The 27,941-nt window shown below is 36.7% G+C and overlaps 1 pseudogene; it reads left to right on the forward strand.

The window, feature by feature from the left end:
* Positions 1-15,655: 15,655 nt before the first annotated feature.
* On the forward strand, positions 15,656-16,290 carry LOC123607599 (annotated as a pseudogene).
* The last annotated feature ends 11,651 nt before the right edge of the window (positions 16,291-27,941 follow it).

Here is a 27,941-nt window from a genome sequence, read left to right on the forward strand (position 1 = left end):
TACATACTGGCTCCTGCTATATAGCAATGAAAATTGGTCATTTACAGATTCACAGTATAATATGAATGAACCCTGCAGGCATAATCTAATGGGAAAAAAAAAAGTCAAACACAGAAAACTAGATAATTTATGATCCCTTTTATATGAAATAAAATAAGTAAAGTAATTGGTATTGGTAAAGGTCACAATAGTGATTACCTTGTGGAGGTAGTGATAAGGAGGCAAGGGGACTTCTGGGACTCAAGTAGTGAATTCTGTTTCTTTATTCAGGTGCTGGTTACAAGGGTGGACTCAGTTCACTTTGTGAAAATACATGGAGATTGACAGCCATACTCAATTTTCTCTGTATGTATTTAGCAAAACATATTAAAAAATGAATCCGTGTTAAAGATTGCAAACTTTGCATATTCCTAGGACTAAAAAGAGTCAGTCTGCCTAGGTTATTTGAAACATTAGGTATATTAAATTGAAACACTAATTTGTGATTCCTTTATTCTACCCAGGGCTGAATTAAAAGACTTTGTGCATTGATCAATGTGCTCGTTCCTGTGCTGTCCAATTCAGTAGCCAGTAGCCATGTGTGTCTATTAAACAACTGAAATGTCATTTAAAGTGACTGAGCGAATGAAGTTTTTACTTTATTTTAATCAGTCAATCCTTTTAATTAGTTTAATTTTACTTAGTTTATATTCAGTTGGTTTAATTTCACTGTGTGTGGACAGTGGCTACAGGGCCGAAGGACATACCTGTGTCTACCATATGACACAACTCAATCACCAACATTTTTACTCTCACGGTGATTTACCCCTGCTTCCCTACTCAGGTTCATGCTATATAGCCTCTAGAAAAATAAAAACCTCAGTTTCCATCTTACTCCAAATACGTTGTCATCTAATATTTGAAGCTTAAATTTGCTCCTCTTATTTCCACAAGTTTTATTTTGGTAGGGTGTAAACTGAATGGCTGGTAAAATCGTAGATTAAATGGTTCTGTAGGTTTATTAGCTGACACACTTGACTTTGAGATTGTCTTGCCTATTATGACTTTATGAAGCTTTTTAATAGGATGTTGTTTTAATGTTGTGTGCCTGAAAAGATATAGGAAATAGGAAAAAAAATTACTTTCCAAATCACTTGTGCCCCCAATCGCTGTGGTGTTAATTTGAGGCATCTTCTCTCTGGTACTAAGAAAATAATTGACACTGTATATTGAAAATAAAGTCATGGTGTTCAGAAAGGCAAAATCAATTGAAAATTCCAAGCTTTAAGTGGGTAATATACTTCAAATCCACTTTTCAGGGACATATTTTAAGTATTTTAATGACATTTTTAGATGTTTCATATTTTCAAAACACATGCAGTTATCATAAAAATAGTTCATTCAAACATCATTTCTAATGTAGACACAAACACATTTATAAAAGCAAGGAAACAGAACTGTTCAAATTTGGAAGAGCTATATTAATCGCGTTATTGTGAGAGTTTACAACTTTGGAGTTGTCAGTGATTTGGTAGTTTTTAATCAATATATAAACTTTAGAAATCTAATAAATGATCATTTGCCTGGAATCCAAACAAACAATACTCAAATGAAATCCCCTTTTGAATATTGTCTTCTATTTGTCAAGTTAAGAACAAAATGATAAGAAAAAAAAAGCTAGCAATCACCGTGAATATATTGAAATAGTTAACTCGGCAATATTATGGTCCTTTATAAACTTCTAAAATGTACAGTGAAATATAACAATCAGTTTAGCAATTTTTTTTTCTGGTACTCTGCATTATTTAAATACTCTATAAGGAAGGAAGATTGAAATGCTGCTCTGTAAAGTTTCAGTTATAGGTGTATTTCTGTTGTGCTTAAGTTTTTAAAAATCAGCCATTTCTTTTTGTGATGATCATTATAGCTACGAACTGTATGTTTTGTTGAATTAATTACCATCTCTCGAGCATCATGTCCCAAAAGGAATGTGATGGAGAGTGTGTATGCATTCACTTGGAAATCACATGTGTCTGTCTATGGCTTTTTGTGCATGGTGAATACTTGTTGTAGTTTTAGGTAGGGTAGAAGAAAATGATGAATGGTCTGTCTCCAGAAATTGTGATAATGCTTGTAGTCTGTAGATGGAGAAGGGCTTCCCTCATGAACAGAAGTATTTTCTAGTATCAGCTTCTAATTCTCTGGCTGCATCTTCAAGCACACTTAGGTAGAAGAGATTAGATGCAATTGGACTCCATTATAGAATCTATTAGTGATGAGAAACGGGTTAGTGGTATACTTTATTTTTTTCTTATTTGGCCAGTCTGCTGTTATGAACTGTTCAGAAAAAGGTGCCAAACTTCTTAGAGCAAACATGTCAAATATGTATCAGAGTCCAGGGATGGTAAGAGTGTGGATGCATTGGTAAGCCAATTACAACATTGATTTTTTTTTTTAACAGAGATGCCTGTATTTTCCTACGGCCATCAAAGAACACACATGGTAATTGTATATAATGTAGTGATCTGTAGTTTGCTCCCTATAGTTGGAAATGTCAAAATAAAATGGCAGTAGTCACACCTTTGTTATATAAGCCAATATCTTTTTCTTGGTTTAGCAATCTGTTTCATTCAAGCATTTAGATATTTGTTAAAAGACTTATATCCCAAATAAGTCATTGAATTAAAACTTTGGGAAGATTCACTTGGGATGAGATCATTACGGATGGGGAATTAAAATGTTCCATAAGGTGACATATTGAGAACATGTCATCTTCTGTAGAGAGCCACATCTACGATGTTGTTTTCTGTATAAACTAGTCAAAAGCAGGGATGTTGGCTAGAACTCTTCATTTCAGAGAGCAAGATTCCAAGTGTTCCTCTCTGATAGTGTCTTCACTTGAACTACTTTGCACACTCCTTCCCTCTGACATAGTTTGCCTTCTCCCCCTGACTTCAAATTTTATCCACTCTTGCTTCTCAAGTGAATCATACTGAAGGTGTTTCATGATCCTTTGCCTTCTTGATCTCTTACTTGTATTCTATATTTGGGGCATGTAATCTATTTTATGAATTATATTAGGACATATTATTCCATAGACATAAGATTTCTCTTGCATACTAAATTATGAAGTCTGTTGATATTTGAATATTGAAAGGGAATTTTATCTGATTTGTGTGTAGGTTGTTATTTGTTACTTAATTTTTTGGCTTAACTCTATTTTATTTTTCCTTAAGAAGCTAAATATGATCACACAGTATTTGTCCCTTTACATAGCACCTGAGTAGTGCTGGGATCATAGCAGCAATCAGTAAAAGTTCAAAGTTAGGAATATTTCCATGGGGAGAAAAATAAGTAGAATATTAGCATAAAAATGTCTCCAAGCTTCATCTGTGAGAAGCCATTGAAGATAGCTTGACCCAGTGAAGAAATCTATGGCAAATTTGAAGTATTAGCACTCTGCAGAAAAGCCTTAGTCCTCTTCTGCCGAATGGAGTTGTGAATTATTTACATAACCATCATATAACAACTTATTGACTTCAAGATTGTAAAGTACCCTATTAATGTTTTAAGCATTTCCCTTTATTTTAACAGAGGTAAATTATTTAGGCAATGTTAAAATGTTTTATGCTTTGACTAATGAGTAGATAAAGTGTGTATCATATCTTATTTTAATTGGCTGTTTACCTTATCCTGTGAAAATCATATATTTATTATTTCAGACATAATTAACTATGCCTGTACTCCCTGATAGATCTGTATGCCATTTTCACACACAGTTTAGTCATTAAGACACATAGCTGTGTAGATAATCGTTACTTAGAAAATGTCACTTTCTTCAACAAGGAACTACATTTCCACCTAGAGGCAAAGCCAAATTTTTACCATCTCTTACCTCCATGTCTTTCTATGGCACTATCTAAACAAACTCTATTATTGGTTTCTTCACACCTTATACTCTCAGTCAGCAGATCCTGCCACTATAAAATATATCAGGACAACACAAATTTATAGCAGTAAACAAGTGCCTCCCCAGTCAGGCTTTCTCTTTCAGAGTGGTATGAACTCTACTGGAATGGAGTGACTCCAAAGCCATATCCCCATGTAATGTCCTCATAATGTATTAATCTAATCCATCCTATCACCCAGAGGAAAATTGTTTGATAAACTGGGCCTTGACTGTTTGAGAAGTTGGAATTATAGTAGTTATAGAAGTTATAGTAATAGAGTACACAATGAAAGGTCATTCAGAGCTCCCTTTGATATCTGTATAGCACATGAAGGTTTTATTTAGTTTATATATTCCTTAAAAAATCATGAAATAGGCAGAAGTAGAGTATTTCTGTTTTCTGCAACACTCAGACCAAAACCAGGTTTTCTAAGGCCGCTATCTAGCCCTTGGCAAAATATAACCAGAAAATGAATCAATTTCACTATTAAAGATCTCTAAAGAATAGGATTCTGCATTCTCCTGAAGACACCTAGTAAAAGTCAAAGGTTTCTTTGCTGGGCATCCTCAGACTAGTTTACCAAAATCAGAAGTGAATTAAAGTAAGTATGATTTATACATTTTTTCCCTCTCCCTCCTTTTCAATGACAAATACTTCTCTCTTGCCATAAGATGAATAAAACACCATTAAGCTATTATAGTTAAATTCCAAATGCCCAAAGTAAGTAACATAAATGTAAGAGGGCTGGGTATAAAATAATACAGAATGCTGGCATTTATAGTAAACTAGAGAAAACAAGTCTCATTTAATTTCCACATTTAATTTCTTTAAAAAACACTATAGAAGTGTACTCTTGGTATTGACCCAAACGAGTAGGAGAATTATGTCTAAACAAAACCTGCTGTCAGATATTTTTAGCAGTTTTATTTATTATTGCCAGAATTAAGAAGCAACCAAGATATCCATTAGTATGTGAATGGATAAATAAAATGTGGCACCTCCAGACAATGGACTTTTATTCAGTGCTAAAATAAAAAAAAAAGGAGCTGCAAGATATGAAAAGACATGGAGGAATCCGAAATGCATATTCGTGACTGAAAGAACCCAGTCTGAAAAGGCTAGGTACTGTATGTTTCTAAGTGTAGGACATTCTAGAAAAAGTAAAGGTATGTAGACAGTTAAAAAAAATCAGTGATTGCCATGGTTTAGGGGAGAGAGAAAGATGAATAGGCAGAGCACAAAGGATTTTTAGGACAGGGAAACTATTTTCCATGTTACTGTTGTGGTATACAAATGTCATTATAAATTTGTTAAACCCCATAGAATGGAGCTTCTGAGGAAGATGGCGGCATAGGAGAGCGCTGGGCTTACCTCATCCTGGTGATCACTTAAATTCCACCCACACCTGCCTAAATAACCCAGAAAACCACTAGAAGACTAGCAGATAGGACTCTCCAGAGCCAAGCGTAGACAAGAGGCCTACGGAAGAGGGTAGGAAGGGTGGAGAGGCTAGGCGCGCTAAGACTGACTGGTGGGAGGGAGCCGGGGTGGCAGAGGGGCAGCCTGCCCAGAAAGGCAGAGCCCCCAAGTCTGGCTTGCAAAAGTGAAAGGGCCAGACTGCATGAGTTCTGACAGCCAGCGGGACTTAAGATCTGGAATGTTAAAAATCAGCAGCTCTGCTTGGAGAGGGGGAGGGTGAGAGGACACCAGGAGGGAGAGGTGTTGAGCCCCGGAGGACAGAGCTCAGCTCAGCGGGGAACAAAGGCGATGGGAAGCGCCATCTCCCTCATCCATCCCCCAGCCAAAATCCCAAAGGGGACCAGTTCCCATCACGGAACTTGCTTACACGCAAACACCCAATGCTGTGCTTCTGTGGATCCATCCCTCCTATGGGTCTGCCTCCCTCCTGGTGCCACAGGGCCCCTCCCCAAGCAGACCACCAAAGGCAAAGCGAGCTGAGTCTGCCCCTCCCACCCCTGTGCAACTTGCAGATCCACCCCAGCTAATACACCAGATCCCATAGAAGCAGCACCACAAGCCTGGCAGTGTGCAAGTAGCCCGGACAGGTGCCACACCACTCCACAGTTAGCCCTGACCCTGGGAGAGTCAGACTACACCAGTCTGACTGTAGCCCCAGTGGTGGGCTGGGGGCAGACATTGGGTCTGACTGTGGCCCCGCCCACCAACACAAGTTACTCCAGACAGCACAGAGGAAGAGCTGTGCAGTTCCGCACCACTCCAGGGACTATCCAAAATGACAAAACAGAAGAATTCTCCTCAAAAGAAACTCCAGGAAGTAGCAACAGGTAACGAACTGATCAAAAACGATTTAGACAATATAACACAAAATGAATTTAAAATAATAGTCATAAAATTAATTGCTGGGCTTGAAAATAGTATAGAGGACAGCAGAGAATCTATTACTACAGAGATCAAGGGACTAAGAAACAATGAGGAGCTAAAAAATGCTATAAATGAGCTGCAAAATAAAATGGAGGCGACCACAGCTCGGATTGAAGAGGCAGAGGAGAGAATAGGTGAATTAGAAGATAAAATTATGGAAAAAGAAGAAGCTGAGAAAAAGAGAGATAAAAAAAATCCAGGAGTATGAGGGGAGATGTAGAGAACTAAGTGACATAATTAAACGAAATAATGTATGCATAATTGGAATTCCAGAGGAGGAAGAGAGAGAGAAAGGGGCTGAAGGTGTACTTGAACAAACCATAGCTGAAAATTTCCCTGATCTGGGGAAGGAAAAAGGCACTGAAATCCAAGAGGCATAGAGAACTCCCTTCAGACGTAACTTGAATCGATCTTCTGCATGACATATAGTGAAACTGGCAAAATACAAGGAGAAAGAGAAAATTCTGAAAGCAGCTAGGGATAAACACGCTCTAACATATAAAGGGGGACCCATAAAACTCGTTGCAGACCTATCTACTGAAACTTGGCAGGCCAGAAAGAAATGGCAGGAAATCTTCAATGTGATGAACAGAAAAAATATGCAGCCGAGAATCCTTTATCCAGCAAGTCCGTCATTCAGAATAGAAGGAGAGATAAAGGTTTTCCCAAACAAAAACTGAAGGAATTCATCACCACTAAACCAGCCCTACAAGAGATCCTAAGGGGGATACTGTGAGACAAAGTACCAGAGACATCACTACCAGCATGAAACCTACAGACATCACAATGATGCTAAACCCATATCTTTCTATAATAACACTGAATGTAAATGGACTAAATGCACCAACCAAAAGACACAGGGTATCAGAATGGATAAAAATCAAGACCCATCTATTTGCTGTCTACAAGAGATTCATTTTAGACCTGAGGCCAGCTTCAGATTGAAAGTGAGGGGATGAAGAATTATCTATCATGCTACTGGAAGTCAAAACAGGGCTGGAGTAGCCATACTTATATCAGACAAACTAGACTTTAAATTAAAGGCTGTAACAAGAGATGGAGAAGGGCATTATATAATAATTATAGGGTCTACCCATCAGGAAGAGCTAACAATTATAAATGTCTATGCACCAAATACGGGAGGCCCCAGATATATAAAACAATCACAAACACAAGCAACCTTATGGATAAGAATGTGGTAATTGCAGGGGACTTTAACACCCCACTTACAGAAATGGATAGATAATCTGGACACAAGATCAATAAAGAAACAAGGGCTCTGAATGATACTTTGGATCAGATGGACTTGACAGATATATTTAGAACTCTGCATCCCAAAGCAACAGAGTATACTTTCTTCTCAAGTGCACATGGAACATTCTCCAAGATAGATCACATACTGGGTCACAAAACAGCCCTTCATAAGTTTACCAGAATTGAAATTATACCATGCATACTTTCAGACCACAATGCTATGAAGCTTGAAATCAAGCACAAGAAAAATTCTGGAAAACCTCCAAAAGCAAGGAGGTTAAAGAATACCCTATTAAAGAATGAATAGTCAACCAGGCAATTAGAGAAGAAATTTAAAAATATATGGAAACAAATGAAAATGAAAATACAACAATCTAATCGCTTTGGGATGCAGCAAAGGCAGTCCTGAGAGGAAAATACATTGCAATCCAGGCCTATCTCAAGAAACAACAAAACTCCCAAGTACAAAATCTAACAGCACATCTAAAGGAAATACAAACAGAGCAGCAAAGACACCCCAAATGCAGCAGCAGAAGAGAAATAATAAAGATCAGAGCAGAAATAAACGATATAGAATCTAAAAAAACTGTAGAGCAGATTAATGACCAACAGTTGATTTTTTGAAATCATAAATAAAATTGATAAACCTCTAGCCAGGCTTCTCAAAAACAAAAGGGAGATGACCGACATAGATAAAATAATGAATGAAAATGGAATTATTACAACCAATCCCTCAGAAATACAAGCAATTATCAGAGAATACTATGAAAAATTATATGCCAATAAATTGGACAACCTGGAAGAAATGGACAAATTCCTACACACCCACACACTTCCAAAATTCAAACAGGAAGAAATAGAAAGCTTGAACAGACCCATAACCAGCAAAGAAATTGAGTCAGTTATTAAAAATCTCCCAACAAATAAGAGTCCGGGACCAGATGGCTTCCCAGGGGAAATCTACCAGACATTTAAAGCAGAGATAATACATATCCTTCTCAAGCTGTTTCAAAAAATAGAAAGGGAAGGAAAAGTTCCAGATTTATTCTATGAAGCCAGCATTACTTTCATTCCTAAACCAGACAGAGACTCAGCAAAAAAAGAGAGCTACGGGCCAATATCCCTGATGAATACAAATGCAAAAATTCTCAATAAGATACTAGCAAATCAAATTCAACAGCATATAAAAAGAATTATTCACCATGATCAAGTGGGATTCATTCCTGGGATGCAGGGCTGGTTCAACTTTCGCAAATCAATCAATGTGATCCATCACATTAATAAAAGAAAAATTAAGAACCATATCCTGACAATTGATGCAGAAAAAGCATTTGACAAAATTCAGCATTGTTTCTTAATAAAAACCCTCGAGAAACTCAGGATAGATGGAACATACTTAAACATCATAAAAGCCATTTATGAAGAGCTCACAGCAAATGTCAGTGGGGAAAAACTGAGAGCTTCCCCCCTGAGATCAGGAACACAAGAGGGATGTCCACTCTCACCGCTGTTGTTTAACATAGTGTTGGAAATGCTAGCATCAGCAATCAGACAACAAAAGGAAATCAAAGGCATCAAAATTGGCAAAGATTAAGTCAAGTTTTCACTTTTTGCAGATGACATGATATTATACATGGAAAACCCGATAGACTCCACCAAAAAGTCTACTAGAACTGATACATGAATTCAGCAAAGTCGCAGGATACAAAATCAATGTACAGAAATCAGTTGCGTTCTTATACACTCACAATGAAGCAACAGAAAGACAAATAAAGAAACTGATCCCATTCACAATTGCACCAAGAATCATAAAATGCCTAGGAATAAACCTAACCAAAGATGTAAAAGATCTATATGCTGAAAACTATAGAAAGCTTATGAAGGAAATTGAAGAAGATATAAAGACATGAAAAAACATTCCGTACTCATGGATTGGAAGAATAAATATTGTCAAAATGTCAATACTACCCAAAGCTATCTACACATTCAATGCAATCCCAAACAAAATTGCACCAGCATTCTTCTCGAAACTAGAACAAGCAATCCTAACATTTGTATGGAACCACAAGAGGCCCCGAATAGCCAAAGTAATTTTGAAGAAGAAGACCAAAGCAGGAGGCATCACAATCCCAGACTTTAGCCTCTACTACAAAGCTGTCATCATCAAGACAGCATGATATTGGCACAAAAACAGACACATAGACCAATGGAATAGAATAGAAACCCCAGAACTAGACCCACAAAAATATGGCCAACTAATCTTTGACAAAGCAGGAAAGAATATCCAATGGAAAAAAGACAGTTTCTTTAACAAATGGTGCTGGGAGAACTGGACAGCAACATGTAGAAGAATGAAACTAGACCACTTTCTTACACCATTCACAAAAATAAACCCAAAACGGATAAAGGACCTGAATGTGAGACAGGAAACCATCAAAACCCTAGAGGAGAAAGCAGGAAAAAACCTCTCTAACCTCAGCCGCAACAATTTCTTACTGGACACAAAGGAATCAAAAGCAAAAATGAACTTTTTGGACCTCAAGAAGATAAAAAGCTTCTGCACAGCAAAGGAAACAACCAACAAAACTAAAAGGCAACCAAAGGAATGGGAAAAGGTATTTGCAAATGACATATCAGACAAAGGGCTAGTATCCAAAATCTATAAAGAGCTCACTAAACTCCACACCCGAAAAACAAATAACCCAGTGAAGAAATGGGCAGAAAACATGAATAGACACTTCTCTAAAGAAGACATCCAGATGGCCAACAGGCACATGAAAAGATGCTCAACGTCGCTCCTCATCAGGGAAATACAAATCAAAACCACACTCAGATATCACCTCACGCCTGTCAGAGTGGCTAAAATGAACAAATCAGGAGACTATAGATGCTGGAGAGGATGTGGAGAAACGGGAACCCTCTTGCGCTGTTGGTGGGAATGCAAACTGGTGCAGCCGCTCTGGAAAACAGTGTGGAGGTTCCTCAAAAAATTAAAAATAGATCTACCCTATGACCCAGCAATAGCACTGCTAGGGATACCCAAGGGATACAGTAGTGGTGATGCATAGGGGCACTTGTACCCCAATGTTTATAGCAGCACTTTCAACAATAGCCAAATTATGGAAAGAGCCTAAATGTCCATCAACTGATGAATGGATAAATTGTGGTTTATATACACAATGGAGTACTACATGGCAATGAGAAAGAATGAAATATGGCCTTTTGTAGCAACAGGAATGGAACTGGAGAGTGTTATGCTAAGTGAAATAAGTCATACAGAGGAAGACAGATACCATATGTTTTCATTCTTATGTAAATCCTAAGAAACTTACCAGAAGACATGGGGGAGGGGAAGGAAAAAAAAAAGGCTAGAGAGGGAGGGAGCCAAAACATAAGAGACCCTTAAAAACTAAGAACCAACTGAGGGTTGATGGGGGGTGGGAAGTGGGGGAGGGTGGGTGATGGGCACTGAGGAGGGCACCTGTTGGGATGAGCACTGGGTGTTGTATGGAAACCAATTTGGCAATAAATGTCATATTAAAAAAAAAGCCAATGGAATGTACCCATGAATAAAACCTAACGTAAAGTATGAACCTTGGACAATTATGATGTGTCAATGTAGCTTTGTCATTTGGGAAAAATGTAGCACTCTAGTAAAGGATGTTGGTAGTAGGGGAGGGTAGCCCTGTTGTGGGGGCAGGTAGGGAGTATATGGGAACTCCCTCTACTTTCTGATCACTTTTCCTGTGAACCTAAAAATCCTCTGAAACATAAAGTCTATTTAAGAGTTAAAAAAAAAAAAAGAAAGAAAGAAAGAAAAGAAAGAAAACAGAAAAACACTAGCCACCAAGGAGAATCTACAAGTTCTCTGGCTTTCAACCATTAGCTAGAATCTAAAGGAAGAATGCTTTCTGCTTTACCCCAGAATAGGAGAATCTATCTTTCTCTTACTTCTTCTCGTTAATACGTATAAAATTATTTAAGAAATATTTTTATAGAATTTTTAAAGGGACTCCCGGGGGCCTCAGTCGTTTGAGTGTCCAACTTCGGCTAATGTCATGATCTCGTGGTCTGTGCTGACAGCTCAGAGCCTGGAGCATGCTTCAGATTCTGTGTCTCCCTCTCTCTCTGCCCCTCCCCTGCTCATGCTCTGTCTCTCTCTTTGTCAAAAATAAATAAACATTAAAAAAATGTTTTAAAGAATTTTTAAAATAATTTATAGGTAAAGTACCATCTGGGAGTATAACTTAGTGGCTTTGAAAACTACAATCATGTATCTTTTTAAAATGAGGCTACCATAGATCAACATATGTTTGCATACACTCATTTATAACTTATTTTTAACTCTTTCTTGTGTTTTTAGGTCCCTCCTGTCATCTTTTTTTATTTGTTTTTCTCTTTTTAATTGATGAGGTTTGTCTGGAGATCATATTTTTCTACTGCTTACAGTCATGTTGTATTTGATCCTTTCATCCCCAAAACCTAGCTCTTAGATTTAACAATAGTATTTTTCATTAAAAACTGGTGGTTTTTTACTTTCTTTTTATTGTTTCCTTCTTTATTTTAATTTCCTTATCATTTTTCTTCTTTATGAAAGAATGAATTCTTTATTTTTCATTCCTCTAAGAATGAAAAAAATTAAACCCACAAGTAGTTCTCTGAATATAATTTGGCTGCTGACCCTATAATTCGATATTTATTGCTAACAATATTACTACTTTTAATGGATTGTATTTTTTAAATTTGGAATAATTTTTGTATCCTACATCACTTGCAGAAAGTTTATAACTTGGCAACTTTTGAGGAAATGTTTGTTGAATGAAGAAATTTCCAATTTAGTCCTTTTGTAAGTTCATATATAGACTTCCCACACATAGATGTAGTATGAAATAAAAATAAATACATAAATTTGATGCCAGTGGGGAAGAGGATGTTTTTATTTGCTTCTTTAAACTACAGAAAAACTTTAAAGCAGATAAATGATTTAATATTCATTAATTCCCCATACTTATTAAATCATAAGTATATGGGGCACCTGGGTGACTCCGTAGGTTGAGCGTCCAACTTCAGCTCAGGTCATGATCTCACGGTTTGTGGGTTTAAGCCCTGCCTCGGGCTCTGTGCTGACAGCTCAGAGCCTGGAACCTGCTTCGGATTCTGTGTCTTCCTCTTTCTCTCTGCCCCTCCCCTGCTCACACTCTGTCAATCTCTCTCTCAAAAAATAAACATTTAAAAAATCATAAATATATATTTTACATATAAAATTTTATATTTATAAAAATATATCATAAGTGTTTTTTTAACAAAGTATTTACCATAGAACAAGAATATAAATCAGGACACCTGGGTGGCTCAGTCAGTTAAGTATCTGACTTTGGCTCATGTCATGATCTCATGGTCCATGAGTTCAAGCCCCGCATCAGGCTCTGTGCTGACAGCTCAGAGCCTGGAGCCTACTTCAGATTCTGTGTCTCCCTCTCTCTCTGCCCCTCCCCTGCTCACACTCTGTCTCTCTCTCTCAAAAAAAAAAAAAAAAAAAAAAAAAAACATTAAAAGAAAATTTTTTTTAACAATATAAATCAACAGGAGCTCGTTTTCATTTACCACCTAAATAGAAGCTTCCTCTAAATACTTCTGTTTTACCTTGCAAGAAATTCTATTTTTAATAATAAATATAAAATATACATTTTAAATGTTTCTGAACCATACAACCGATGATCTGGGATTACTAATTTTTGTAGGTGAATGGTAGGAAAATTGATGAGAGCTTAACCACTGAGTATCTGGGCAGCAAAAACAAGCAAAGAAAGAGACAAAGTAGGGACTAGCAGGTAGGGAGAAGAGCTCACAGAAATTCATAAGAAGAGAGCTGGTCTTTAATGGTCTCTTTTTTAGATGCATTCCCAGATCTTATCACATTTTATGGACCCTGAAATTCTAATGTGAGGACATCTGTTTAACAGTCAATGAATCAAACAAATGATTCCCAGAGGACTCTAAAAGCTCAAAGTTTGCCTTGCAACTTGTGTTAAATGATTTTAAGTAGATTTGTTATCTAAATGTAAACACCTGTAAGAAATCATAATGACTACTTGTATTTTGGGGGGATGTATTTGCTCTCATGACCCTATGACCAGATTCACCTCAAAGCCAACTGGACACTTTGGGACAATTGTAAAAACAAAGCAGAAGTGTTTTTTAAATAATAATTTCCAAGGGCTTTCTTCTAAGCATTGGTCAGTAAACTTTTTCTGTAAAGGCTAGATATAAAATATTGTCAGTCTTGCAGATTATATGGTTTCTAACACAACTACTCAACTCTCCCTCCTAGCATGAAAGCAGCCACAGTCAATATGTAAACAAACAATGGTAGCTATTCTCCAATAAAAATTTTATTAAAATACAAAAAAAAGCAGGCAATAGACTGGGCAAGACCCATCATTTCCCCAATTTTAATACTGAAGAAATTCAGTCATGTTAAAGCATCCTTTCTAAGATGTGTCAAGCAATTTACACCCCATCAGTGTTTATTTGGTCATTTTTGCTACCAATTATTTCCACAAAAATTTGGATAAATCTATCTTTCTTAGCAAATTTCACATGTTTTTAGGTGGTAAATGTGTGTGCTTTTGTGATCTATAACTATACTGGAGGCTCTGGACAATTTTTAACCTCCCTTAATGTCTATTATCTTAACTTCTTTAACCCTATAAACAAAGATCGTAGCCCCTTCCCACAATAAATGAATTTCAGTACAAGCACTTAACTCAGAGTGCCTGGGTTCAAATACAAGCTCCGTTACTTACAAGCTGTGAATTTAGACGAGATACTTATCTCTCTATGCGTCAATTTTCTTGAATGAAAACTGGTAACAAAGTATGTTTCATAGTGTTGTCACAGGCTTAACTGTGATAATAACTAAAGTTCTTAGAACACTGCCAGGGCACGTAGTAAGTGCTTTATAAATATTAGCTATTACTCTCCTTATTAATTAAAGCATTTATGCAGTACAGGACAAGTATTGAACATACAAATTAGTTTCTTCCCCCATTTAAAAAATCATAGAAAGATGGGAGACTGGATGGTTTAATCAGTTAAGCATATGACCTTGATCTCGGCTCAGGTCATGATTCCATAGTTCATGGGATCAAGTCCCGCATTGGATTCTGTGCTGACAATGCAGAGCCTGCTTGGGATTCTCTCTCTCTCCCTCTCTGCCCCTCCCTCGCTCGTTCTCACGCTCTGTTTCTCAAAATAAGTATTTTTTTTAAAAAATCATAGAAAATAAAAGACATTAATTAATTCATTAAACAAAAATGAATTCTCTTGCTTTCACTTTTTTCCCTGTAATAGGAAGTCACTAGGCATTTTGAAGAGAGCAGTGACATGATTTCCCTTGGCAGGATCTGGATGTGGCCTGCTGCACGGACAAGACAGCGTTGCACACCAAAGCTTAAAGGCACAGAGACCTATTTGAGAGGCTGTTACCATCAACCTGGGAATAGGTTGATTGAGGCTTAAACCACATTTCTTTAGTGCTAGTAGGAATTGCTCATATTATGGATATATTGAAGGTAGTGCTAACAAGTTTTGCAAAGTGTAAGAAAACACAATGATTGACAGGCACTCTACAGTTTCTGATGGAAGGAACTGGCGAAATAGAATTGACATAAACTCAAATGGCATAAACTATGTGAGGAGATGACTTGGGGTGAGGAAGACCAAGGAAGTAAGAGTTTGATTTGAAATATACTCCATGCATCTGGTTGTTTTATGTATCCATGTGACTAGGCTAGGGTCACCAGTTAGTCAATCAAACACAAAACTTACATATTGCATGTAGATATTAATCTTAGCTGAAACTGGATGCAATTTCCTGTGCAATGAGTAGAGATAGCAAATGGAGCTGTGAGGAATGTTGAGAGGTAGACTGAAGAAGATGAATAAAAGGAGGCTGAAGATTAGCCAGAGACATGGTTAAAATGAATGGAAAGGAAGTCAAGTCCTGGAAGCCAAATGAAAAAGTTGTTTAAAGAGTAAGGACTAAGAGACAAGTGTGCAGCATGAACATGGGGAAGCAAAAGAAACCAGGAAAGTATGTGACAATGAAGCATATGCTTAGTCTCTGAGATCAGATGCTTAAAGAGAAGGATAGATTAAAACCTACAAAGAAAGAAAAGAAAGATCCTAGTACACTTAAGGAAAGAGAAGTCCCCTAACATCCTTCCTGTTAATTTTTCCCATATAACACACAGCTAGGCCCACCTTACCTCATCCTGGTTGACACCAACTTTATCAACATTTCCATTAAAGCCAAACTTGACTTAGTGCAGTCACTGATCGGACCGTCTGTATCCCTTGTATAACTGACTGTGTAATGGCCAAAATTGAGAAATTGGGGCAGAAATATCAAGTGGCTATAAGGATTGACTAGGATCCAATTTGAACAATTACCATGCACACTCAAGGGAACCTAGGCAGATGACTGCTTAGTACAGAGTAACTCAGCTCAAGTGTTATATTGTGCCAAAATGTATGTGTATGTGTATATATATATGTATATACATATATACATACATACATACATACAGGACCAGGACCTTGAAGGGTCTGGAATATTCCTGGAGTTTCCATCATGTATATTTCTAACCGTAGGTACAATATTGAGAGGATGCTAGGTGATTATGGAGCCCCTCTTTTTTAAATTTATTTATTTATTTTTGAGAGAGACAAAGAGAGAGAGAGAGAGAGAGAAAGCAAAAGCAGGGGAGGGGCAGAGAGAGAAGAGAGAGAATCCCAAGCAGGCTCTGTGCTCTGAGTACAGAACCCACCACGAGGCTCCATCTCACAACCATAAGATAATGACCTGAGCCAAAATCAAGAGTCAGACTCTTCTTTTTTTTATTTTTTTTTAACCTTTATTTATTTTTGAGACAGAGAGAGACAGAGCATGAACGGGGGAGGGTCAGAGAGAGAGGGAGACACAGAATCCGAAACAGGCTCCAGGCTCCGAGCTGTCAGCACAGAGCCCAATGCGGGGCTCAAACCCACGGACCGTGAGATCATGACCTGAGCTGAAGTCGGCCGCTCAACCGACTGAGCCACCCAGGCGCCCCAAGAGTCAGACTCTTAACCGGCTGAGCCACCCAGGTGCTCTCCTCAGTTGTAACTCTTAAAAGGTAGAGTTCCTCTGCCTTTACCAACTTTCTCTCTTGCCAGTTCGTATAGCCATATGCTACAGCATGAATTATTCCACTTACTCATTTGCTCTGTTACAAGCTGAGTATGGTTAAATACACTAACTTTGTGATGTTGTTTTGAAGTTGATATTTTGTATCATTTTAAATGTTGTTGGATATTTTTATAAATCAGATGGTTGCTCAAATAAATAAGTAAATAGGACTGATAACCTGAAGAATGTAAAAAAGAATAAACAACAAAGTGAGATGTTTATGGATTAGATCAGGTCAAAATTATGGATTTCTTTTCTACATAGGATGTCACAGACAAATTAAGAGTCTGGAAGAATATATTTTTAATATCTAAAATAAAATAAGGTATTACTTTTTGGAATACATGCCTTCAAATCAACAATACCAACAAAAGTTGTTAAACTTGATAACAACAACACAAAAGAATAAAGGGATGCCTGGGTGGCTCAGTCGGTTAAGCATCCACTTCAGCTCGGGTCATGATCTCACCATTCATGAGGTTGAGCCCCGTGTCGGGTCGGGCTTTATGCTGACAGCTCAGAGCCTGCTCCAGATTCTCTGTCTCCCTCTCTATCTGCCCTGCTCCCACTTGCACTCTGTCTCTCAAAAATACATAAACATTAAAAAAATTTTAAGAAAAAAAATTAAAATGTAATTTGATAAAAAAGTGGTTATGAAGAGAGATTCCATGTGTTTAGTAATTAGAAAAAAATGGTTATTGAAACTATCATTTGATATAATTTTATGCCATCACATTGACAACAATGAGAAAGTGAGAGAATTTCAACTGGTGATGAGTGAAAAATGGAACCATTTGGGGTTCTGCTGGTGAGATATAAATGGGCACAGACTTTCTGGAGAGCAATCCTTCAGATATAATGAAATTGAGTGTGCATTAATCTAATATCACTGCTGGTTTTACTCCCCACCCCACAACCTGACTGCCCGGAGGAAAACTCATGCATAGAACCATATGGTGGCCATTACAGAGTGTTCTTTTCAGCATTGTTTTACACAAGCAGAGAATTAAAAGCACCTTAGATGTCCCACGAAGGTGATACATAAAATAAACACAGTGGGTTGTTTAGTGGAATATAATTCAGTAAAAATAGTGAATGAGAGTTATACACAGCTAAAAGAACACATTTTAAAAAAAAACAAGGTTTAGTGGAGAAAAAATATTAAAATGCTAGGTCAGTGTTCTCCATGTGATTAAATCTGTGTGAGAAAAACTATATTCAACTATACTATGTTGTTGTTGTTGGTTTGTTTTTTCTTTTTTTTTTTTTTTTTTTTTTTTTTCGGTAAGGAATCTCCTAGGTCTCAGGTCATGTATTAAATACTTTATAGTGCCTGCTTGTGTGTAGATGAGGAGGATGGATGAAAAGATGATAATTTTTCAAAATAATAGGGAGAAACCAATATTGCAGAGATGATGGTTATGGTTTCTCATGAATTTCAGAGTATCTGAAGTTAAAAAAAGTTTAAAAATATTTTAATGAGCATACCCCCATAATCTCCATTCCAAAGTTTCAGTCATCATTGTTTCTTTGATTACTCAGTGTTCCTTTGTGGAAAATTGCAAGCAAATTGAACCTTCAATTCTTCATCCTTGTCGGTAAAAGATTTTTCTGCTTAGTTAAGTAAGAAAAACAGGCTTCTCAGTAACCTCCATGCTGATCTCTGTTTACTCTTGATCATTAAACGCGGTTTCACTCTTTCTCATTAAAGTTTTCCCTAACAGAGTTGCCCTAGTGTAGGTCAGCTGAAGTTCCTTTAACATGATGAAGTAGGAATAAGCAAATAAGTCTTTATATTTTTCTTTTTAAGTTGCTATTGTTTACAGTTTGACATCTTCAAATGGCAAATTGATGTCTCTGTTTTCTTGCTAAATTATTTATAATTCCAAGTATTATACAAAATTAACAAGTGAACAGGCAACACTCTAGAATAATACCATGCAATTTCATTAAAAAACAGTGCAAATGGTGGTTCCTTTTCCAATATATTATTATATTTTCAATGTACAGTACCTAGGCACATTATGCTAAGTTTGGCACAGGAGGAAATGTAGCTTTTCAAAATGTTGACCAAACCAGAGAACTGTCATGTAACATTCCTTTCCTACTGAACTTTAAAGGTGTTTTTTGTTTGTTTGTTTGTTTGTTTGTTTGTTTGTTTTTTCTAAACCCATTTGATTTGTGTTACCTAAAGTGCTGCTTCCTTCCTCTGGCCTTCTCTCTTAACTTTGCGACTGTCAAGGGGGGATTTACTTTGAATGTCTCTACATGTTGATTGATTAATACGTTGATATAGTCTAGGTCAGAAACTGCCACAGAGTCTGGTGTATGGATTACACTATCAGTTGAAATACTGAAATAACATTATATGGGAAGACCTAGGTAGATTTTTTTTTTAATCTGAACCCATACTACTATGAAAGCAGTGAAGGTGGAGAGGACATCTCCTTTGAACTAGCAAGCATTATTTAATATGCAACAATAGGAATGATACAGCTAAGAAAAATTTTAATTTGATCAGGAAATGCAGCTATCTGTAGGAAATTTCACAGGGCGGGGCCTGGGCAGGAAATGTCTTCAGGCTCACATGAAAATGAGGTCATTGTCTGGTGAACTTTCAAACAATTAAGATGTTAAAAACTAAAAATCCACTTTGTGAATCTGAATGTGGCTCCCTGATTATCCAGAAGTACAGGAGGAGTGAGAATTTGTCTAGAAGAGGAAGAATGGAATTTTTACTTGGCGGGGGGAAAGAGAGGTATCAAGGTGTCCACATTGATCTACAATGGTAGCAAGTAAACCAAGTCTTTGTTTTCTGATAGGGCTAGCCTCGATTTTTGAGGTCAAAAGTTAATACCACCTGATTTCAAAATTTGATGGAAACTTTTTGTAACATTCAGAAAGTTAAACAACACTCCTTCAAAATCAGGAACATCTTTAACGAGAAATTATAGTGTCTTTATCTACCAATCGTTCTCTTCAATGTTGACAGGAAGCAGAGAAACAAACTAATCGTTGTAAAAAAGTGTTTCCCTCTACTACTTATTTCATAAAGGAAAACATATGGTTTGAACTCTACTCATTTCACAATGATTTAAAACTAAGAATTGGAAAGATGGCTCAGCTCCACACCATTCAGTTTTTGCTTTCACAGATGAGCACTTAGAGCCAAGTAAATATATCTAGCCTAGCTTTTTTTTTTTTTTCGAATGTAGTATAGAGATGGAGTCCTATGGCACGAAAGAAATATAAAACAAAAGCCAGTATATGTAAAACAAAACTGTAGACGTGCTGTGAAATACAGCAGCAAGAGAGAGTCTGTGGGCTGCTCTGCTCATTCACTCTCATACCTAACCCATCCTCTCCCCATGCCTACCCCCCCCCCACCCGCCCCCAGCAAATGAAACCTCAGGGCTTTTCTTTGCATAATGTAGTTTGCAAACCACTGGTCTACGTTGTGTCCCAAAATACTCACTCCTATTTTCTCAAATGTTGTGTATGTTTTCCTAACTTCAATCTTAAATGATAGAGAATCAAGACTCTTAGATTCCAGAGAACATCAAAGATGTGTATGGTGTTTTATTCTGCTAATCACCCCACAATTATTTTTGACTAGATCTGTAGCATATGCAAATAATGACATGGTTTTTTCTAGTGAGGTTCTTCTCCCCTCCTCCCCCGTGATACAGCTACCTGTTTTGTCTACAAATCGTATTCAAGGCAGCCCCTTGCACACTGTAGTTCTTGTCACAAAAGGTATCCGAATGCTCCCTTCAGACTCGAACCTGCAAAGGAGGCAGCCCTTCAGCCCCATAGCATTTGGCTAATTATCTCTCATTCCCTGAAAGGTATTGTCTGTGTATATGCTGTATTTAGAATACCTATTTACATCTACCTATCTACAGATTTTATACACATACACATTCATTCCTGAAGTTTTCATGACTATTTTAAGTTTGAATTCTGTGACTACAACTTCTGACTTGGCAAAAAATACTGTCCTTTATGGATGTAAAAATTTTAAACTGTGATATTAGGAGAGGAGGTTGCATCCTGGATATTTCCTGTGGCTGCCAGAATGGTCACAAAATTGGTAGCTTAAAATAGTAGAAAGATACTGCCTCATGTGTCAGGATACTACAAGTCTTAAGCCCAGGTGTTAGCAGGACCATGCCTGCTTCCTCGGTGACCTCTTGTGGAGGTTTTGATTTTTGCCTCTTCCAGCTACCAGTCACTGGCCTGGCCTTCAGCCTTACTCCAGTCTCTGCCTCTATGGTCACTTTGTTTCTACATCTTCTGTGTCCTTTCCTCTTAGGTCTCTCTCAAACCTCCCTCTCTATTTCTCTTATAAGAGAAACTGGTCATTAGGGACTACCCAGATAATCCACATGATCTCCTAATGTCAAAATTTTCCACTTAACTTTATGTATAAAGACCTATATCTAAGGAAGGATGTAACATTTTGTATTGTAGTTAACTAATTTTTTTACATGTTCGGCCTATTCTGATGGTTCTGCCACTTCCCCCACCTTCCTTCCAAACATATATCCAGTTTGAGTCCCCTGTCATCAAAAGTATTAACATTTTATATTTCCCCACTGATGCAGTTAACACAATTATAATGAAATATTTTTGTGATTATTTGATTAATCTCTGGATCATAATATTTCCAGACAAAGGCTTTCTCCCTTACCTTGTCATTGTATCCCTGGTATTCAGCAGATTGTATGCCGTTCATGAACTCAACAACCATTTTAGGAATGAATCAATAGACTTCATGAATGGGTAAACTGAGAACAGGTGAACAGATGATTGATTGGCTAGTAGAAATAAGTTCTAAACAGAGACAAGGACTAGGGAAGAGAGATATAGGAAGATTGTCCTTTGCCTTTCTTGACTAGTGGCTTGAGTTGTGGTAAATGGACAAGTCAAGAGACTGAGAAAGCCATAGCAGATTACATAGCTGAGAAAAATCTTACTAAATTTTATTATTCTGAGGTGAGTATAGAGATCACATTTCTATGATTTGTTCTCCTATCGTTTGTCCTAGGCATAATAAAAACAGTTTCTCATCCTACTTTAATTCTGAAACACAGAGTCATCTGCTCATCTCTGAGATTCTCTGGGACCTAAGGGAACTGCAGCTACGTGAGTAAGGACTGCAGGTACCACTTGTATGGAGTGAAATGCGAAATGCTCAGGTATGTTCAAGTCTTGTATCTGTCCCCAGTATGATCAACACTGTCCTACTGAAGTCATTAAGTTCACAAAGATTTGCAATTTTTATCATGCTTCCTTGTGAAGAAACACAAATGGAATGAATCTTCTCATTTTTCTGCTGAGGATTCTAAAGCTCAGAGATTTAGTGCACAGAGCAAGTGTATATCAAGTCTGAAACTTAAATTTACATACATGGCTCTCAATCTGTGTGCTCTTCGAGGGTTATTACATGTCTCACCACACTATGGTGAAAAATTCCACATTATTTTTATCTTAGTAAGAATAACAAAGAAAAATTTAAAAATGCCATGACAGTGAGGAAATGAGATGGATTTTATCATAATTAAGACTCATTATATGATAAGTTAGGCTTGACACCTCCACCAAACTTGTGCTTATCCATTGCTCTTTTAAAATTAATCTGGACTTATGCTAGTTGATTTTTGAAGCATAAATATGTCACTTACCACCTGGTATATTTAGGGTATATGTGAAATGATGCTCAAAACTGGCTATTGGAAGAATCTGGAGTTAAATACACAGATATATGTCACACATCATAAATAATTCAAGAATTAAAAATACCTGGGAAAGAGTATGCTTTGGAGAAAATTAATATGCAAAACTCTTACCTTTGAATTCAGTAACATGAATATTTACATCTGTGTGTGTGTGTGTGTGTGTGTGTGTGTGTTGTCTCAGATTTCATTACAAAAATCTTTCAGTCCACTGATCCTCAGAGGTATGAGATGACCATGTTGAGTTAGTATGTCAGGATAGTTTTATAGACTCTGAATAAAAGCAGAGTCCTCCAAAATACAAAAGTAAATACAGGAGTCAGTAAAATGACAATGTTAGATAGCAATACAATCAATAAAGTGAATTCAAATGAAATGAAAACCAGTCTAATTATTTCACAGGGCTTTATACTAACCTATTTTCATATATTTACCAAGGTGCTGAAACTAATTATATGACTAGAAGGAACATGTATATTTACTGTTACGTTACCTAAAATGTCCATAGCCCTGTTGAATTTAAATGCAAAGAATGATTTTTCCTCCTCCAATTAATATTATGAAATACAAAACATGGCTTCATTTTCTCTGATTGACAGCCCCAATTTTCGATATATATTCCAACTAATGGAATGAAAATTGCACTACATGAATCAATTACAGTTGTTCAATTGTCTATTTTGTAAAGTGAGAATAGTTTAAATTATATATGATTTCATTGTGTATGTGTCATGGTATCTTAACTGACAACACTACCATTGGTAAATTTCGTTTTAATGAGGAGCTTATCTGAATGCGCACAGCCCTATCCAATTGCTCATTTCCTATCTATTGTTATTTATGGAAGAAATAGATCTTTATTAATATTAGCATGTCTTCATACTTGTATTTGACATAAGAGTTTACTTGGAATTGAATGGAGTCTCCAAACAATGCCATGTAGGTGGTATCTATGTAGTACTAAACAAATGAATTATAGCTCTATCCCTAATATGATCTCTCCCCATCCCTAAAAATAATTTTTAAAAACCAAAAAAAGCAAAGTAGTTTTGTTGATTCAGTGACCAATAAGATGCCTTAAATATTCTACTTCAGCCTTGTCTAAACTCACGGACACTGGCATATTTTACGTAGCAGTTTTAAGGAAACTGAAGAGTTGACAGCCTTTACTTCTTCCATATGTCTAGTTGCTCAAACCAACTGATATGAAGTGGAAAATCCCAAAGATAAATGCTACACAAATACCACCAGCCAATTGTCAGCTAATGGAATAGCAATGTAAAAGCAGGCTTGGTCTTCGCCTAAAGAGTCTCAAAATGCTATACAGATGAAAGTTTTCCTACAGTCAGAGAAGCAAGGCTTGAACGTTCTCACCATTATGACTTTCCTTTGCAATTTTTTCTTTTGCATTTTGAAATTTCCATTTGATGACTAATAAAGGATGGTCCTAATTATCGATAATGAAACAGGCCCATTACAGAAAATGATGGAAATTTTTGAATGATAATATTATGGAAAACTTTTTCTTGATTCTCTAGATTTCTGAATTTACCACTGTGTGTGTTTATTTAGCAAAAATGGAGAAGCAAAAAGTTATCTATCAGCTACAGAAAGGAAAGATTAAAAAAAAAGAAGAGAAAGAGTAAGTGAGGGAAAAAGGAGAAAAAAGAAGAGTAAAGAAAAAGAAGTATTGAGAAATTTGTTGAAGTATTGTTTTTTTATCTGTTAATTCATGTTGTCTTATTACCAATGGTATGGATTTCTGCCACTTTACCTCTTCAGAACAGTTTCCTCACATCTAAAATGATGAGGTCAGATATAATGATCTCCATGATCCTTGAAGCTCTAACATTAACTTCATGTATTGGTTCAACTTTCTGCTATTTTGTTAAAGTTGACTCTTCTAATTTCCTGCATCATTCTAGTGACTAGAGGCATCAGGGACAGAAATTCTGCATCATATTTTTCTAAGTGCAATAATTGATGCTACGAATTGATATTTACATAGCATTTCAGACCTAGGTAGAAACAAGTGTAGTTCCGTTAATAATATCCGAGTCAAGGGTCGCCTGGGTGGCTCAGTCAGTTGGGCGGCTGACTACACCTTAGGTCATGATCTGGTGGTCTGTGAGTCCAAGCCCCGCATCGGGCTCTCTGCTGAGAGCTCAGAGCCTGGAGCCTGCTTTCGATTCTTTGTCTCCCTCTCTCTGCCCCTTTCCTATTTGCTCTCTCTTTGTCTCTCTCTCTCTCTCAAAACTAATAAACATTAAAATTTTTTTAAAAGCTAACTCAGGGTTGCACAGATAAATATTGGCTGACATATGCTTTCAATCCAAAATTCCTTGTCACCCAGGGCTGCTTCTGTACAATGCTGCCCTTCTTTCATAATAAGAAAACAAGAACTACCAAAATATTATTTCTACTTGCAAACATTAGTTTTCAAACTTGAACTTAATTAGAAAAATAATATTTTTCTTGTATGAGGCAAAAGGTTGAGCTACATTGCCACTTTAAAAAATGAAAGACAGGGACACGTGGGTAGCTCAGTCAGTTAAGCATCTGACTTTAGCTCAGGTCATGATCTCGCAGTTTGTGAATTTGAGCCCTGCCTAGGGCTCTGTGCTGATAGCTCAGACAGAGCCTGGAGCCTGCTTCAGATTCTGTCTCCCTCTCTCTCTGCCCCTCCCCCGCTTACAATCTGTCTCTCCCTCTCTCTCAAAATAAATAAACATTAAAAAATGTAAAAGATGCAATACAGTATTTTGAGACCTACTGATTTATATTTCATTTTCTAGCACCTAATCACAAAATCTCTTCTAAAATTGTTTAGGAATTCATTCCTGTATTCGTGCAATTTGCTGATGGACGTAGGGAATTTTAGTTTTCTTTATTCACAGTAATATGTATTTGCCATGTTCTAAGTAAGCTGCATTGTTGAATTTGATATAAAAGATAATTAGAAAACTCCACTGGCCATATTTAGTTTTCATAGTGCAGTACCTAAAATAAACAACTGAATAGATCATAACTAGGAAAAATATTTTCATGTATATGGAAAACATTATTTATTTTTGAAAATTAGTATTCAGCACTAAAATGGTCATAGGAAACTGTAAACCATGATGGGCCAACAGTCAGGAAAATATTATATAGATCACAGTAATTTTAAAATGTCAATAGGCTCACACATTTTGATATATTACAGAATCCCCAATGCATAACAAAGCATCAAAACAATGTCTTTTCCTTAGAATCTCTATCCTCTCCAGCAGTCATGTAGCATGAATTGATACAGAGTAATGGAATGCCTTTGAGAATTAACCATTGTAGAAATTACTTTCAAAAGTCTTTCTCATTAAATTTGATCTGGGTCTTACGTGACTTGAGCTGGAACTTTAAATTTGACTGAAACACCTGGAAATTTAGACACAGTTTTTGAATGTTTGTGTTTCAAGTTAGTCTCATTTGCTTTTCTAAGGCAGGATAGAATATGGAATTCTAATGGTCAGGGGGTGGTTAAAATTCTTAAAAAAAATATATTCCTTTAGTCATTTTCAGCTTACTTCTGTTAGTGTAAATCAGCATTGAAATGTAAAGTAGAACAATAGCTTTATTTTATGTTGACTATTCTATGTATCTTGCAATCAAAACTCACTCATGTTATGCAAAGTAATTTATTAATTCAGGCAGTTACATTCACTTATTCATTCATCCAATTATTTACTCATTCATTTAACATATGTTTTTGAGCATCACCTATGTGCCATATATTATCATAGCAATAGGAAGATAAGAGTGAACAAAACAGTCAAATCCTTATTCTCAGGGAATTTACAATCTAGTGGAGAAGGACAGAAAATAAACAACAGTATCATAAGGTGATAAATTTTGTCAATAAAAATAAAGCAGGACTAGAGTAGAGAGTGATTGAGTGAGAATGCCATTTTTCGTAGGGAGGCCAAAGAAGGCTTTTCCAATATGAGGACATTTGAAAAGGGCCTTGTACAAGGTGAGGGAACAAGCTATGAATACAATCTGTAAAATGCTACTATTCAGCATGATTTATTATCTATATGAAACCCAAGAATTAGTAAACAATTATTTTTTTGCAGATCAAGTGAATGAATAGATTGGTGGTTCTAAGATTCTATACATTGAAAAATGAAACTGGGGTGCCTTGGTGGCTCACTGGGTTAAGCTTCTGACTCTTGATTTCAGCTGAGGTCATGATCAAAGGGTTGTGAGATGGAGCCTCGTGTCACGCTCCATGCTGGGCTTTGTGTTGGGCTCTGCACTGAGCATGGAGTCTGTTTAAAATTCTGTCTGTCTGTCTCTCTGTGCCTCTCTCTGCCTCCTCCACTGGTGCGTTCTCTCTCTCCCCCCCTCCAAAATAAATGAAACCGAACACTTAGATATATTTCACTTCCTTGATTCTTTCAGATTTTCACAATATCCAGTTAACTCAAAGATATAATAAAAAATAAAAGGTCATTTTGTATGAAAATCAGGGAATCAAGTTTTTTTACTGGATTGTATGAATGAAAGAATGAGTGAGTGACTAGAATTAAACAGGTAGAAGGGCCCATCAGAGATCATCTAAACATCATGAAACTCGTCAGTAACAGTGGTCATGCAATTTTTTAAACATAGTAACCACACATAGAATGGTTATCACGCTATCATATCATAGAGTAGCCTGTGCATTTTTTTTGACAGCTCCGTTAGTTAGAAAGATGGTCCCTTAATTTAAACTGAAAAAAAGTTTCAGGGTGAGTATCTGCCCTTTGGATTCATAGAGATGTAATTCTGGTGACCTGGGCTAAGTACTTGTCCTTAGGCTGGTGAGATTCCTAAATCTAACTTCTATCATTAGTATTCAGGGTCTCCTTGGGAAGCAGTATGGGTAATTTGAGAAATAGGCTGTTTGCCAAGTTAAGCGGAAGCCCTGATTTGCCTCTGGTTTATATTCCATTTCCTCCTCCATAGGTCAATCCCAACTGTCCTCATTATGTGTCAAATAGCTTTTGATGCCAATGACACCAGGGCTAAATTGTTGATAGTTCAACCTAGATCATGACAGTACACTTAAAAAGGACATTTTTTACCTTGTTTTTTTCTTACCCTCTTGATCCCAATCCTGAAAGGTCTAATGCCATTTTGCTCATTCATAAACATCATGTCTCTTTCATTCACCTTACAGTAACCAAACAGATGCTTTGCAATGATGAGCCCTTGTGTAGATTTTTAAATTAATGTGATGAGGCTTCATTTTTTCTTCATCAACAAGTGAGGAGTTGATATATATGATAAAATATTGTAGAACACTAATGCTTTGTCCCCTAAATTATGATTATAAATGTCAACAATTTTTATAGACACCATTTT

This window comes from Leopardus geoffroyi, chromosome A2 (assembly GCF_018350155.1).
Source record: "Leopardus geoffroyi isolate Oge1 chromosome A2, O.geoffroyi_Oge1_pat1.0, whole genome shotgun sequence".
Lineage (NCBI taxonomy): Eukaryota > Metazoa > Chordata > Mammalia > Carnivora > Felidae > Leopardus > Leopardus geoffroyi.